At 31.2% G+C, this 10,189-nt stretch overlaps 1 long non-coding RNA gene across 1 annotated transcript; it reads left to right on the top strand.

Moving 5' to 3' along the window:
* The first annotated feature begins 5,574 nt into the window (after nucleotides 1-5,574).
* LOC134690433 (uncharacterized) lies at nucleotides 5,575-9,855 on the top strand. Its single transcript, XR_010101930.1, has 5 exons — nucleotides 5,575-5,683; nucleotides 6,569-6,784; nucleotides 7,377-7,536; nucleotides 7,979-8,061; nucleotides 9,705-9,855. It is a non-coding gene; the product is annotated as an uncharacterized LOC134690433 (long non-coding RNA).
* Nucleotides 9,856-10,189: the final 334 nt, after the last annotated feature.

Genomic DNA, 10,189 nt, shown 5'->3' with positions numbered 1-10,189 from the left:
CTTTGAAATTTCATGGGTATATGTGAAGGTCAGAGATATCTGATTTTGTTTCCAATCATCCGGTTCATATGATGCTTCTTCACATTTTTATCACAAAATACAAAACGACCGTTTTTACTTACATAAAGATCAAAGGTCAGTCAGGGTCAAAGTGACCGTGACTTTGCAGTGTCGGATCCAGTCATTTGAAAAAGGGGGGTTCCCAACCCAGGACAAAAGGGGGGTTTACAACTATATGTCCCCATTCAAATGCATTGATAGTCCAAAAAAGGGGGGTTCCCAGCCCCGGAACCCTCCCCTGGATCCGCCACTGCTTTGATATACAACTCAACTTCATTTCATGGTGCATCATCATATCTGGTTTGATTAACGCATGTTAAATGGTACACAATTTATGTAACGAACACGAAGTGGGTAGATCGATAGACAAACGTACATATATATCAGGAGGGATGAAATATACAAAAAGGGACAGTCAAACTCATAGATCGAAAATAAACTGACAACGCCAGGGCTAAAAAAGAAAAAGAAAAACCGACAAATTATAGTACAAAAGACACTACATAGAAATTTGAAGACTTAGCAAACGAACCCTACCTAAACTGGGGGTGATCTCAGGCGATCCGGCAGGAAAAGCAGAACCTTCACCACATGTGGCACCCATTATGTTGCTTATGTTATTACAAAGCCGGTAAATATTTTGTTCCGGCTGTTAATAATATCATTATTGTTTGACGTAAATTTTATAATGAGGTTCTGCAAAAGGAAAGCACGAATTCACCAACATTCCAACTGACTTCATTTTCAGAAAACGACATCTGTAACAAACACAAACTTTTATGTACTTCTTTACAAACCAAACAGAGCAACATAATAAACTATAAATTTTATAAATTCAAAAGTAAAAAAAGCTTCACAAAATGTAGTAAAGTGTTTTGTAACTAAAAAATGTTGAACCCGAATCACTCATTTGAAGGTCCTCCTTTTAAACAAAACAAATAACCTGCAAGTCATTTGTTCATAACTGTATCCCAATCGGCGAGTAAACACATATTTATGATATATGACCTTTTTTTTTCTTTTTAAACCAATTAAATGCCGGAAAATTGCACTTTTTGCTGCTGGAATTATGCTTTTTCTTTTTTAAACATGATTTTGGTGTTTGTTTAATACTGCACTTAAATGATACCCAAATGTCTAAAAAGCAATATCAAAGAACGTAATACTGTTCCTATGAAATCATGTCATTTTACATTCTTATATCGATGACCAACTTTGTCAGTTGATTTAATATATCAATCATAAATAAAAGATTCTTTTTTAGAATACTAAGAATAAATATGCCCATGGCAGGAATGCAGATAAGCAAGTCATCTTACCATGACGGAACAACACACGTCAAAATATGGATGTAAGAATAAATACATAACTGTATTTAATATAACCGCTTGGAGGTTTTTTTTGAAAAGAAAGTGGAATAAAAATAAAAAATATCTCCAAACTGACCTTCGAATGAATATCGCATATGGATATTTTGTAGTGTATATGTTTATGAAAATTACCATTAATATAAGCCATATGGTGACCGGAAAGGTTGATTTTTTAAAAATAATTTTTGTTTTCTCTTTCGTTCTTATAACCAACAAACCAAAGTATGTTTTCATCAATTGTGTTTTCATTTCAGTAAGTAGTGGTAGGTTTGTCGTGTTGTTTTAAATATTGTGTCGTTAGGCCTATGCATTTTTGCTTGGATATATTGTTGGTGTTTAAGTCATATCTTGACTGATCCTGAAGGTAAACTGTGTTTTTTAAAAGATACTTGCGATAGTTAAATAGTCAAACACGTTTTTCATGTTCTTTAATATTTGCATTTTATAAAAAATGAATATGAAAAAAACTACAATTTTTTTTTATTGGTTCTTAATAAAAAGAAATAGGTTAAAAAAGGATAAATATTAGCAGTAAATTATAAGAAATACAAGTACAGTCAGTGTCATAACTTTTGCAAAAGCAATGCTTGTGAAAAAAACCATTGAGATTATCGACATTGAAAAATGAGAGAAAACAGAACAAAAAGGTCTAATAAAAATAAACTGATGTGGAAGGGTAGGATTGTCAACGAGAAAGATATCCAAAAAAGCTCAAGTGTTTGTAAGATATTATAGGCAACCGTAAGCCCTTCACCAATGAGAAAAACTCATACTGTATGATCTGTTATTAAAGGCCCCTGCATGAAAATATGAACAATTTCATTGAGAAAACTTAAACGGTCTAGTTTATAATAAAACAAATATGACAAACATGAACCAACGACAACCATTGAACTACTGGTTCCTGATTTTTAGACAGCAACAGAAAGAATCTAAATTTTATAAACAAACCAAATATCTAAGACTAAAACATTATTCATTACACATCCAGCCACCAATTGATTTAGTGTATAGACGTCAGTAACAGTCAGCGTTGTTTATATCAGGTAGGTCTTTTACTACCGTTAATAATAATTTGCCATAAAAAGACATAATGAAAATGAATATCATGTCCATCAAAATACAGGAAATAGTTATGTCCAAGACTTTTGAGTATGTTTTGAGTATGTTTAAAGAGCACTAGTTTCAAATCTTGCAAGGAAATTAAAAAATACCATATACAATTTCCAAAAAGGTAATAGCTAAAAGAACAAATTGATTTCATTGAAATCGCAATGAAGTATATTTTTTGTAACGTTAACCTTAGGTGTGGGATGAGATGTCGTTATCTGATATTTAGATAGAACATATGTGAAAAGGTTTAAACATGCAAAACAATCATTACAACTTCTACCATTAGAATTGGATAGATACTTTTATGAACAACTTTTCGTTCGTGTTTTGTTTTTTAGTAATTTTTATAAGTTTCACTCCCATCGTCAAAAAATATTACAGTGAATAATGGGAATCAAGATTCCCTTTTTATATTTAAAGACTATATCCAACATTTCTAAAAGAATTAAAAGACACCTAAATCACTACATTCTTTGTTCGATCAAAGTTCATTGAATAATACACCAGTAAAATCCGCAAAGAAACCTTTGATGCATTAGTAAAACCTATAGACATAATATAATTTAGAAGAAACTGTTTGTGATAAGTGTATAACATATTTAAGTGTAAAACACAGAGCAAATATTTCAGAAAAAACAACTGGATCTTTTTATTAAATTTCATTCTTTATTGTATCTGATTATCTTATACTAGTATTCTGATACAAACAACTTATCGTGACATACTGGTGATCCTTTGCTTCACTGTCTCAAAACTTTAACTCTTTGGGAATTTATTCTAGGTTTGAAGTTTGTTAAGAGATTGCCGGTGTTGAATACCCATTAATGGCCTCCTGCTGATTTCTATTTTTCGGACGGGTTGTTATTTATTTTACATATTACCGATTTCCATTCCCAGCCTTGAATCGAACTAATATAATTTCCCTTAAAACTATGTTATAATTCTTCTTATCATATTGAGTATTAATAGAAAAAAACAGTACCTATAGAACCCAAGATCATGTCAATCTTGATAACCATATGTTTTGTACAATGTCATCTCAAATAGTTAGTTGATTTTTGTATGATTCCGATTGGGCATATTTGATAAAATAAGCACTTTTGTCGTGCGACACGCCGTCAACGAGTATCTCAAAGTTGTTGAAAAAGTATTTTGAATTTGAGAAAAGCGAGCCATCTGATTTTACATAACAGTAATTAGTAGTATTGCCAATGAGACGACTTTCCTTATACCTGTAGTAAGTAATTAAAGGAGTAGGTCCAGTAAGACCCCTTTTTGGCCCCAAAATATAGCAGTTTTACAAAATTGTTCAAATGTAAACTTTTATTTATTTAATGGACAGTAGATTGCTTCTGCTACATATATATGGGCTGTTTTTGACAATGCAATGCACATATATCGTGTTCATCCTAAATATTCAATTGTAAGTTGTATTTGATGATAATACATAACATATGTAAAGGTTGAGAATGATCACAGATGCGGCCACTTTCATTTGTGACAAAAACTATCTGAAAAGTGACATTTTTCGGCCTATTTGGTAGATTTTTCATATTTAAGCCAAAATTGGTCCTTACCAGACATACTCTTTTCCACATTTTGACTGGATGTGGCTGCGTATTTATACATCCCGAAGGTCCCGTTGACGTATGAGTCTTATTGTCGGTTAAAAGAAATCTATCGTTATATTATTGCATGGGAAGATATTTGCATTTTTGATTTTTTTTTGTAATGCATTAGAATCGGAATGACAGTACTGTAGTTGAAGAGTTGCCACCGTGAATTTTGATTTGACGGTCGCAAATCTCCATTTTACTGTCGCAAGTAAAACTGCATTTTCGACCGTCAAATCTACAATTGACGGTGGCAACTCTGCAACTCTTCAACTACAGTACTGTTATTCCTTAAATGGTACCACACGAAGGAGAAGGCTCGAGCGAAGGAGGATGTATGAATTGAAATTCCGATACAGTTCAAAATAATAAATAATAAACAAGTCATGTTTTTTAAACATCTAGTGAATAAACAACAGATTTTCAAAAGAAAGAAGTAGTAAAATTGCAATATCTTAATAAAAACATTTAGTACGTTATTTATTTTTGTTTTGAAATTAGAAAAAAACATATATGTATCCTGTTTGATGAAAATAATAGGATAAACTGTACGTGTATACTTGGAATACATTTATAATTCTTCGTTTTGTATGGAATCGATCGAAATACTTGTTAGATGATATCTTTGTTGATAAGTTTTAACATGCAAAAAACATGTAAAAAGTTTAATTAACAAAAATACCAAACTCCAAGGCAAATTCAAATAAATGATTTTATAAATAATTTGTTTATTAAAGTGTCACATATTGATTGCTATAAAAATAATTCATACACAATATGCATACATAATAAAACAACCAATATCCAGCCAAAAACTGACTTACGAGACACTGTTATACCAAATACATATTTACAAATTAAAATAGCGTAAAAATAGAATACTAAAAATAATATACGGTTTTTTCCACAAATAAATAATCCCGAGCTTGAAACTCAAATAATTAGTTTTATATAAAACTCAAATATGTAGAGTATTTGGGGAGGAGGAAAATCAGCATTTTCAACTGAGATTAATAAAAATTACGCAATTCAATCTAAGATATCATGAATTAAGAATCTTTCACATGAGTTCCTTTTTAAAAACAACCAAGTTTGACATGTAGATAGGAATGTCATAGTTTCACTGTTAAATATATTGATTGAAACTGTATCGTAAAAGGACAAATAAGTAGACACATGTTTTAGTGTAAAGGAAATGTTTTAATATCATGTAGAATAGTCTTAAAAAGTAAAGTAATCACCAAACAAACACACGAGAAGGTCTATGAATGAAAATGGATATATTTCTTCATAATAAATCATTGTTTTTCGGGGAAAAAATGATTATAGTGTTTACAAAGAATTGACCTGGCATTCCAATAATTCAAATATAACGATATGTGCATTTCCACATTTGTCGGTATTATTCCAACTAAAAGGGTAAATGTTGTAATTCAATACATGTTAATCCATACATAACATTGTTTAAAAGAAGTGTTTGTATAATTTGAAGTACCAGTATTTATTCAGTTGAGAGAAACTAACAAGGTAATATATTTGTTTTAGTTTTAACAACCAAATTTCATTTAATTTAAAAATCGATAAAGAGAAGTTATCTCAACAGCCTGTGCCGATACGAAACTTTTTAATTTAAGAAGACAATTAATTTGGAATTTATGCTTCTGATACTTGAACATAATACATTGTCTATGATATTGTGTGCACTTGGTGAAAAATCATAACGTCATAACTAAAATATCTTATAAGTTTTGCGTGATAATACATGATAATTATGTCTTAGTAGATGAGTTGTTTAGATGACATTAATCAGGAAACAAGCATTTGCTATTTTCCATTTTGTTCTTGATAACTTTCTCACTGAATTACACGTAAAGTCTACTTTTACATGCTTACATTGCCTATGTAAATTTTAAAACTGTTTGTATGCACATTGAACGACAAATTTATGTGACGTATACAAATTTTATGACGTCAGACACTCAAGTCAATCCATGTGTTCTGTTAAATTGTCCCTTTTAAAATTGTTATGCGATGATGATTGATGTACCCATATTTTGACTATTTTATTAATTGTGACTGTTTATTTAACGCATCATGTAAATATAACGGAATTTGATGAGACTGTTATTAAAGAGAGAGGGTTAGCGCTATAGAACCAGGTTTAATCCACCATTCCCTACATTTGAAAATGCCTGTACCAAGTCAGGATGCGTTTGATGCGTTTTGTTATTTAATTTTGCCATGTGATTATGGACTTTCCGTATTGATTTTCCTCTGAGTTCAGTATTATTGTGATTTTACTTTTTTGTAACAAACATTCTTTGCTTACTTCATAGAATACTAGTACGTACATATATATTGTGGAGCAAAGGAACGTTTGAAAAGTGTCAGTTTTATAAATCTATATTTTAGATGAATGCCGCAAAAACTCTGTTGCTATCTTTAGTACTTGTCTTCCTCTTAGTGGAAAGCGATGCATGGAGGCGTAGATTCAGAGTAAGGCACATTTTCCGAAAAGTAAAACCCAAACCTCAATGTGTAGCGGTTAACATATGCGGTGCTTGGTGTACCAAAAACAAATGTATGTGGTACTGTGACAACACATGTAATGTAATGGTCAACAATAAGGTGAGCGGTAGCTATTGCAAATGCGATTTTATTTATCAAATAAACTGGTAATATTTCATATAACACTGATCAATATGCTTAACTCGCTATTAATTCTGAAGATTTTTTTTATCGTTTCCCCTGGGTTTATAAACAAAGACAGCCGCAAGGGCTGACAATTGTGTTAAACACAAACAGTCATCCATCATAAGTAAGCACTATGTATATTTCACACTTCTCGGAAATCTTTGGATTCTAAACAAATTATATTATAAAAAATGATTTCAAATGATAGGTTTGAGAATTGAAATGGAGAGCCAGAAGGTACAAACGTGATATCCACACTCAAATGCCGAAGACTAATGGACACAGTAATGGCGAAAAAAGCATCTCGAAAAACGAAAAAAGAAAGACAAAAAACAACACAACTTAACCTAACCGACAATGTGAGAACCAGGGAAAACAGGGGCCAATCCTTTTTTAGCGGCATTCATAAGAATCAAATATAACTATAAAAATTTCCTATACAAAATAAAAAATCAGTTACCAAATGTTTATAAGTAAAGAATATATATTAAACCTAAAACTTACATACTATTTATTACACTTATAGTATAACTGGAGAGGAGAATTGTTTAGGTTACCATGCAAATTTTCAGCATACGACTATACTGGAGGTGGATACTTTTATCCGTCAGATCTTGCATACCAGATTGGCAAGCGTGGCAGAGAACTTGACAATATGATGGTTTTCAGACGTTTAGATCAAAATGGTGAGCATATGATATTAAAACACAAAGAGACAAAGCATAATTACGTAACTGCCATATCTGTTTGAATAACAAGGTACAACATTAATGATTCAATTGGTCAAATTTCCCTAAAAAAACCAACATGCTATTTAATTGTTTCATTATCTATTCAATTCTGTTTCAGACAATAGAAAGAATTGTGATGCGAAATTTGAAGAATAAAACACTTATGATTTCCTCTTATTTCTATGCCCAAAAACTTTTGCTCTTTATATTGAACATTATTTCTTCATTTAGGAAAGCGAACATGTGATTTGAGTTACCGGGTCAGTATTGCATGATACTTTATTTAGTTGTTTTTTTTCAATTACGTTTATCTAAATACATTATACAATTATCAACGTTATGCTTTTGATGTTATCAGTAATTTTTGTAATTATTTATCTTTTCATTTTCGTTTAAGGCGATGGTAGAGTGTCAGGAAGAGAGTTTAGTAATACGAAAAAATATCTTCTAATTGACCAAAATACATGTTAAAGCTCTAAGGTAAGTTATTTCATTTCAGACTATATTATTGTTAAGGTTTGACATTCATTTAGATCTGATAAATTAATGTAACCAAGAAGTAAATCAAAAAGTGGAGTGAGTAATATCTTGAAAAAATATATTCTTAAATATATGTCCTTTCAAAAAGTCTAAATAGTTATCAAAGGTACAAGGCTTGTAATTTAATACGCCAGACTGACGTTTCGTCTACATAAGACGGACCAGCGACGCTCAGATAAAAATAGTTAAAAAGCCAAACAAGTACAAAGTTTAAGAGTATTGATGACCCAAAATTTCAAAAAGCTGTGCCAAATACGGCTAAGGTTATCTATGCCTGGGAAAAAACAACCTAAGTACTTGGAATAATTCATACTTTTGCAAACAGTATATTTATAAAATGATCAGAAGATAATTGATACTCATGTCAACACTGAAGTGCTGACTTTTGGGCTGGTGATACACTCTAGGAACTTTTTGAATTCGTTTATGAGGAGTTATTATTTAAACGGAGGCCTCTTGAATTCGTTTCAATGATTTGAAGTAGTAAAATATGTTCAATGTTTACCATCTAAATGGTTTTACAAAATTATTTGTTTCGGGACCTTTACAGCCTGCTGTTCTGTGTGAACTAAAGTTCCGTGTTGAAGACCGTAATTTGACCCATGATGGTTTACTTTTACAAATTGTGACTTAGATGGAGAGGTGTCTCATTGGAACTCACACAACAACTTCTTTTATTGGCTAATAAGAGGGTGTTAATTTATTCTATCACATGGCTGAGCGGTTGAAAGTTACCCTCTCGTCTATTCCAATCAAAAATCGATAATTTCAAGGACAATGAATTGAAATTACATCAAGTAATTCAATACAATGCTCAAATTCTACGTTTTTGCTCGGTTTTATTATTCAGCTGTCAAAATAAAAAAAATAAAAATATCTTGCTTCACTTTTTGTTTGATTTTTCTTATACCCGTAACGTTTTTATGTACGTGACGTCATAGAAAATACTTTTAACATAGAATTAATCTGTAAAAGACAATAATGATAGGGCATAGAGTATAATAAATCAAATAACACATAGCTGACAGGGTGATGACAATGTTTTCTCGGGGTATCAATCTGCTCTATCACCCTCTCAGCTATGTGTTATTTATATATTATTATATTTCACGTTAAATGCCATTTTTTGATTGGCTAAGACGAGGGTGTCAATTCACTCTATCACATGGCTGAGCGGGTGACATTTATTTTAATGTTACCCTCTCCTCTAAACCAATCAGAATTCGATAATTCAAAGAACAACAAATTGAATGTACATCAAGGAATTAAATACAATGCTTAAGTTCTACGTTTTGGCTCAGATTTTATTATCGACTGTTAAAATAAATAAAATAAAACATCTTGCTTGACTTTTTTTTCACGGGGTACCAATCTGCTCTATCACTCTCTCAGCTATGTATTATTTATATAATGTCTATATCTGACAAAATTTTACACAATATGTTCAACGTGAACTGATGGTTTCAATTTAATAATTGTTGTTTCAAACTTGTTTTCCATGCAATAGTTTTGCCCCATATGTTATAAGATTTGCATGTTGTTTGTTTAGGCATAGTATTAATAAGATTTTGTTTATTTTACAGATATTTGAAAAAAAGAAACATCGCCAGATGCATCAACATTAACTTTGACAGTTCCAAAAAGTGTTATTTTATTTTTCATTTTGTTTGTTAATTTTAAATTAGAATTCGCTCGACAATACTTTTTATTGAAAATAAATGATACATGACTTGATTATCTTTTATTGTCACGTAGAGTCAGCCTCATTGAAGAACACTCGAATCGTTTTACATATAATATAGTCTAAACTAAGCTGGTCAACACCAATACTTGAAGTGATGTACCGGCTTGGATCATTAACAGTGAGTGTGAGGTGTACGAATATTGTCGGTTTCCGTTGTCATAAGCCGTATCTTTTTACTTCGAAATTAAAAATCAGTATTTATCATATATTTATTGCAAAATACAGCAATTTTGTATATCTAATAAAGGTTCTTTTTTCCAGTCTGTATCACCTACCCTGTATCGTATATCCCGTCTTGCATGGTTATACCCGTATCGCATACCC

This window comes from Mytilus trossulus, chromosome 11, assembly GCF_036588685.1.
Source record: "Mytilus trossulus isolate FHL-02 chromosome 11, PNRI_Mtr1.1.1.hap1, whole genome shotgun sequence".
Lineage (NCBI taxonomy): Eukaryota > Metazoa > Mollusca > Bivalvia > Mytilida > Mytilidae > Mytilus > Mytilus trossulus.
Note: the sequence above shows the minus strand (reverse complement) of the source record. Positions and strands in the feature narration are given on the sequence as shown.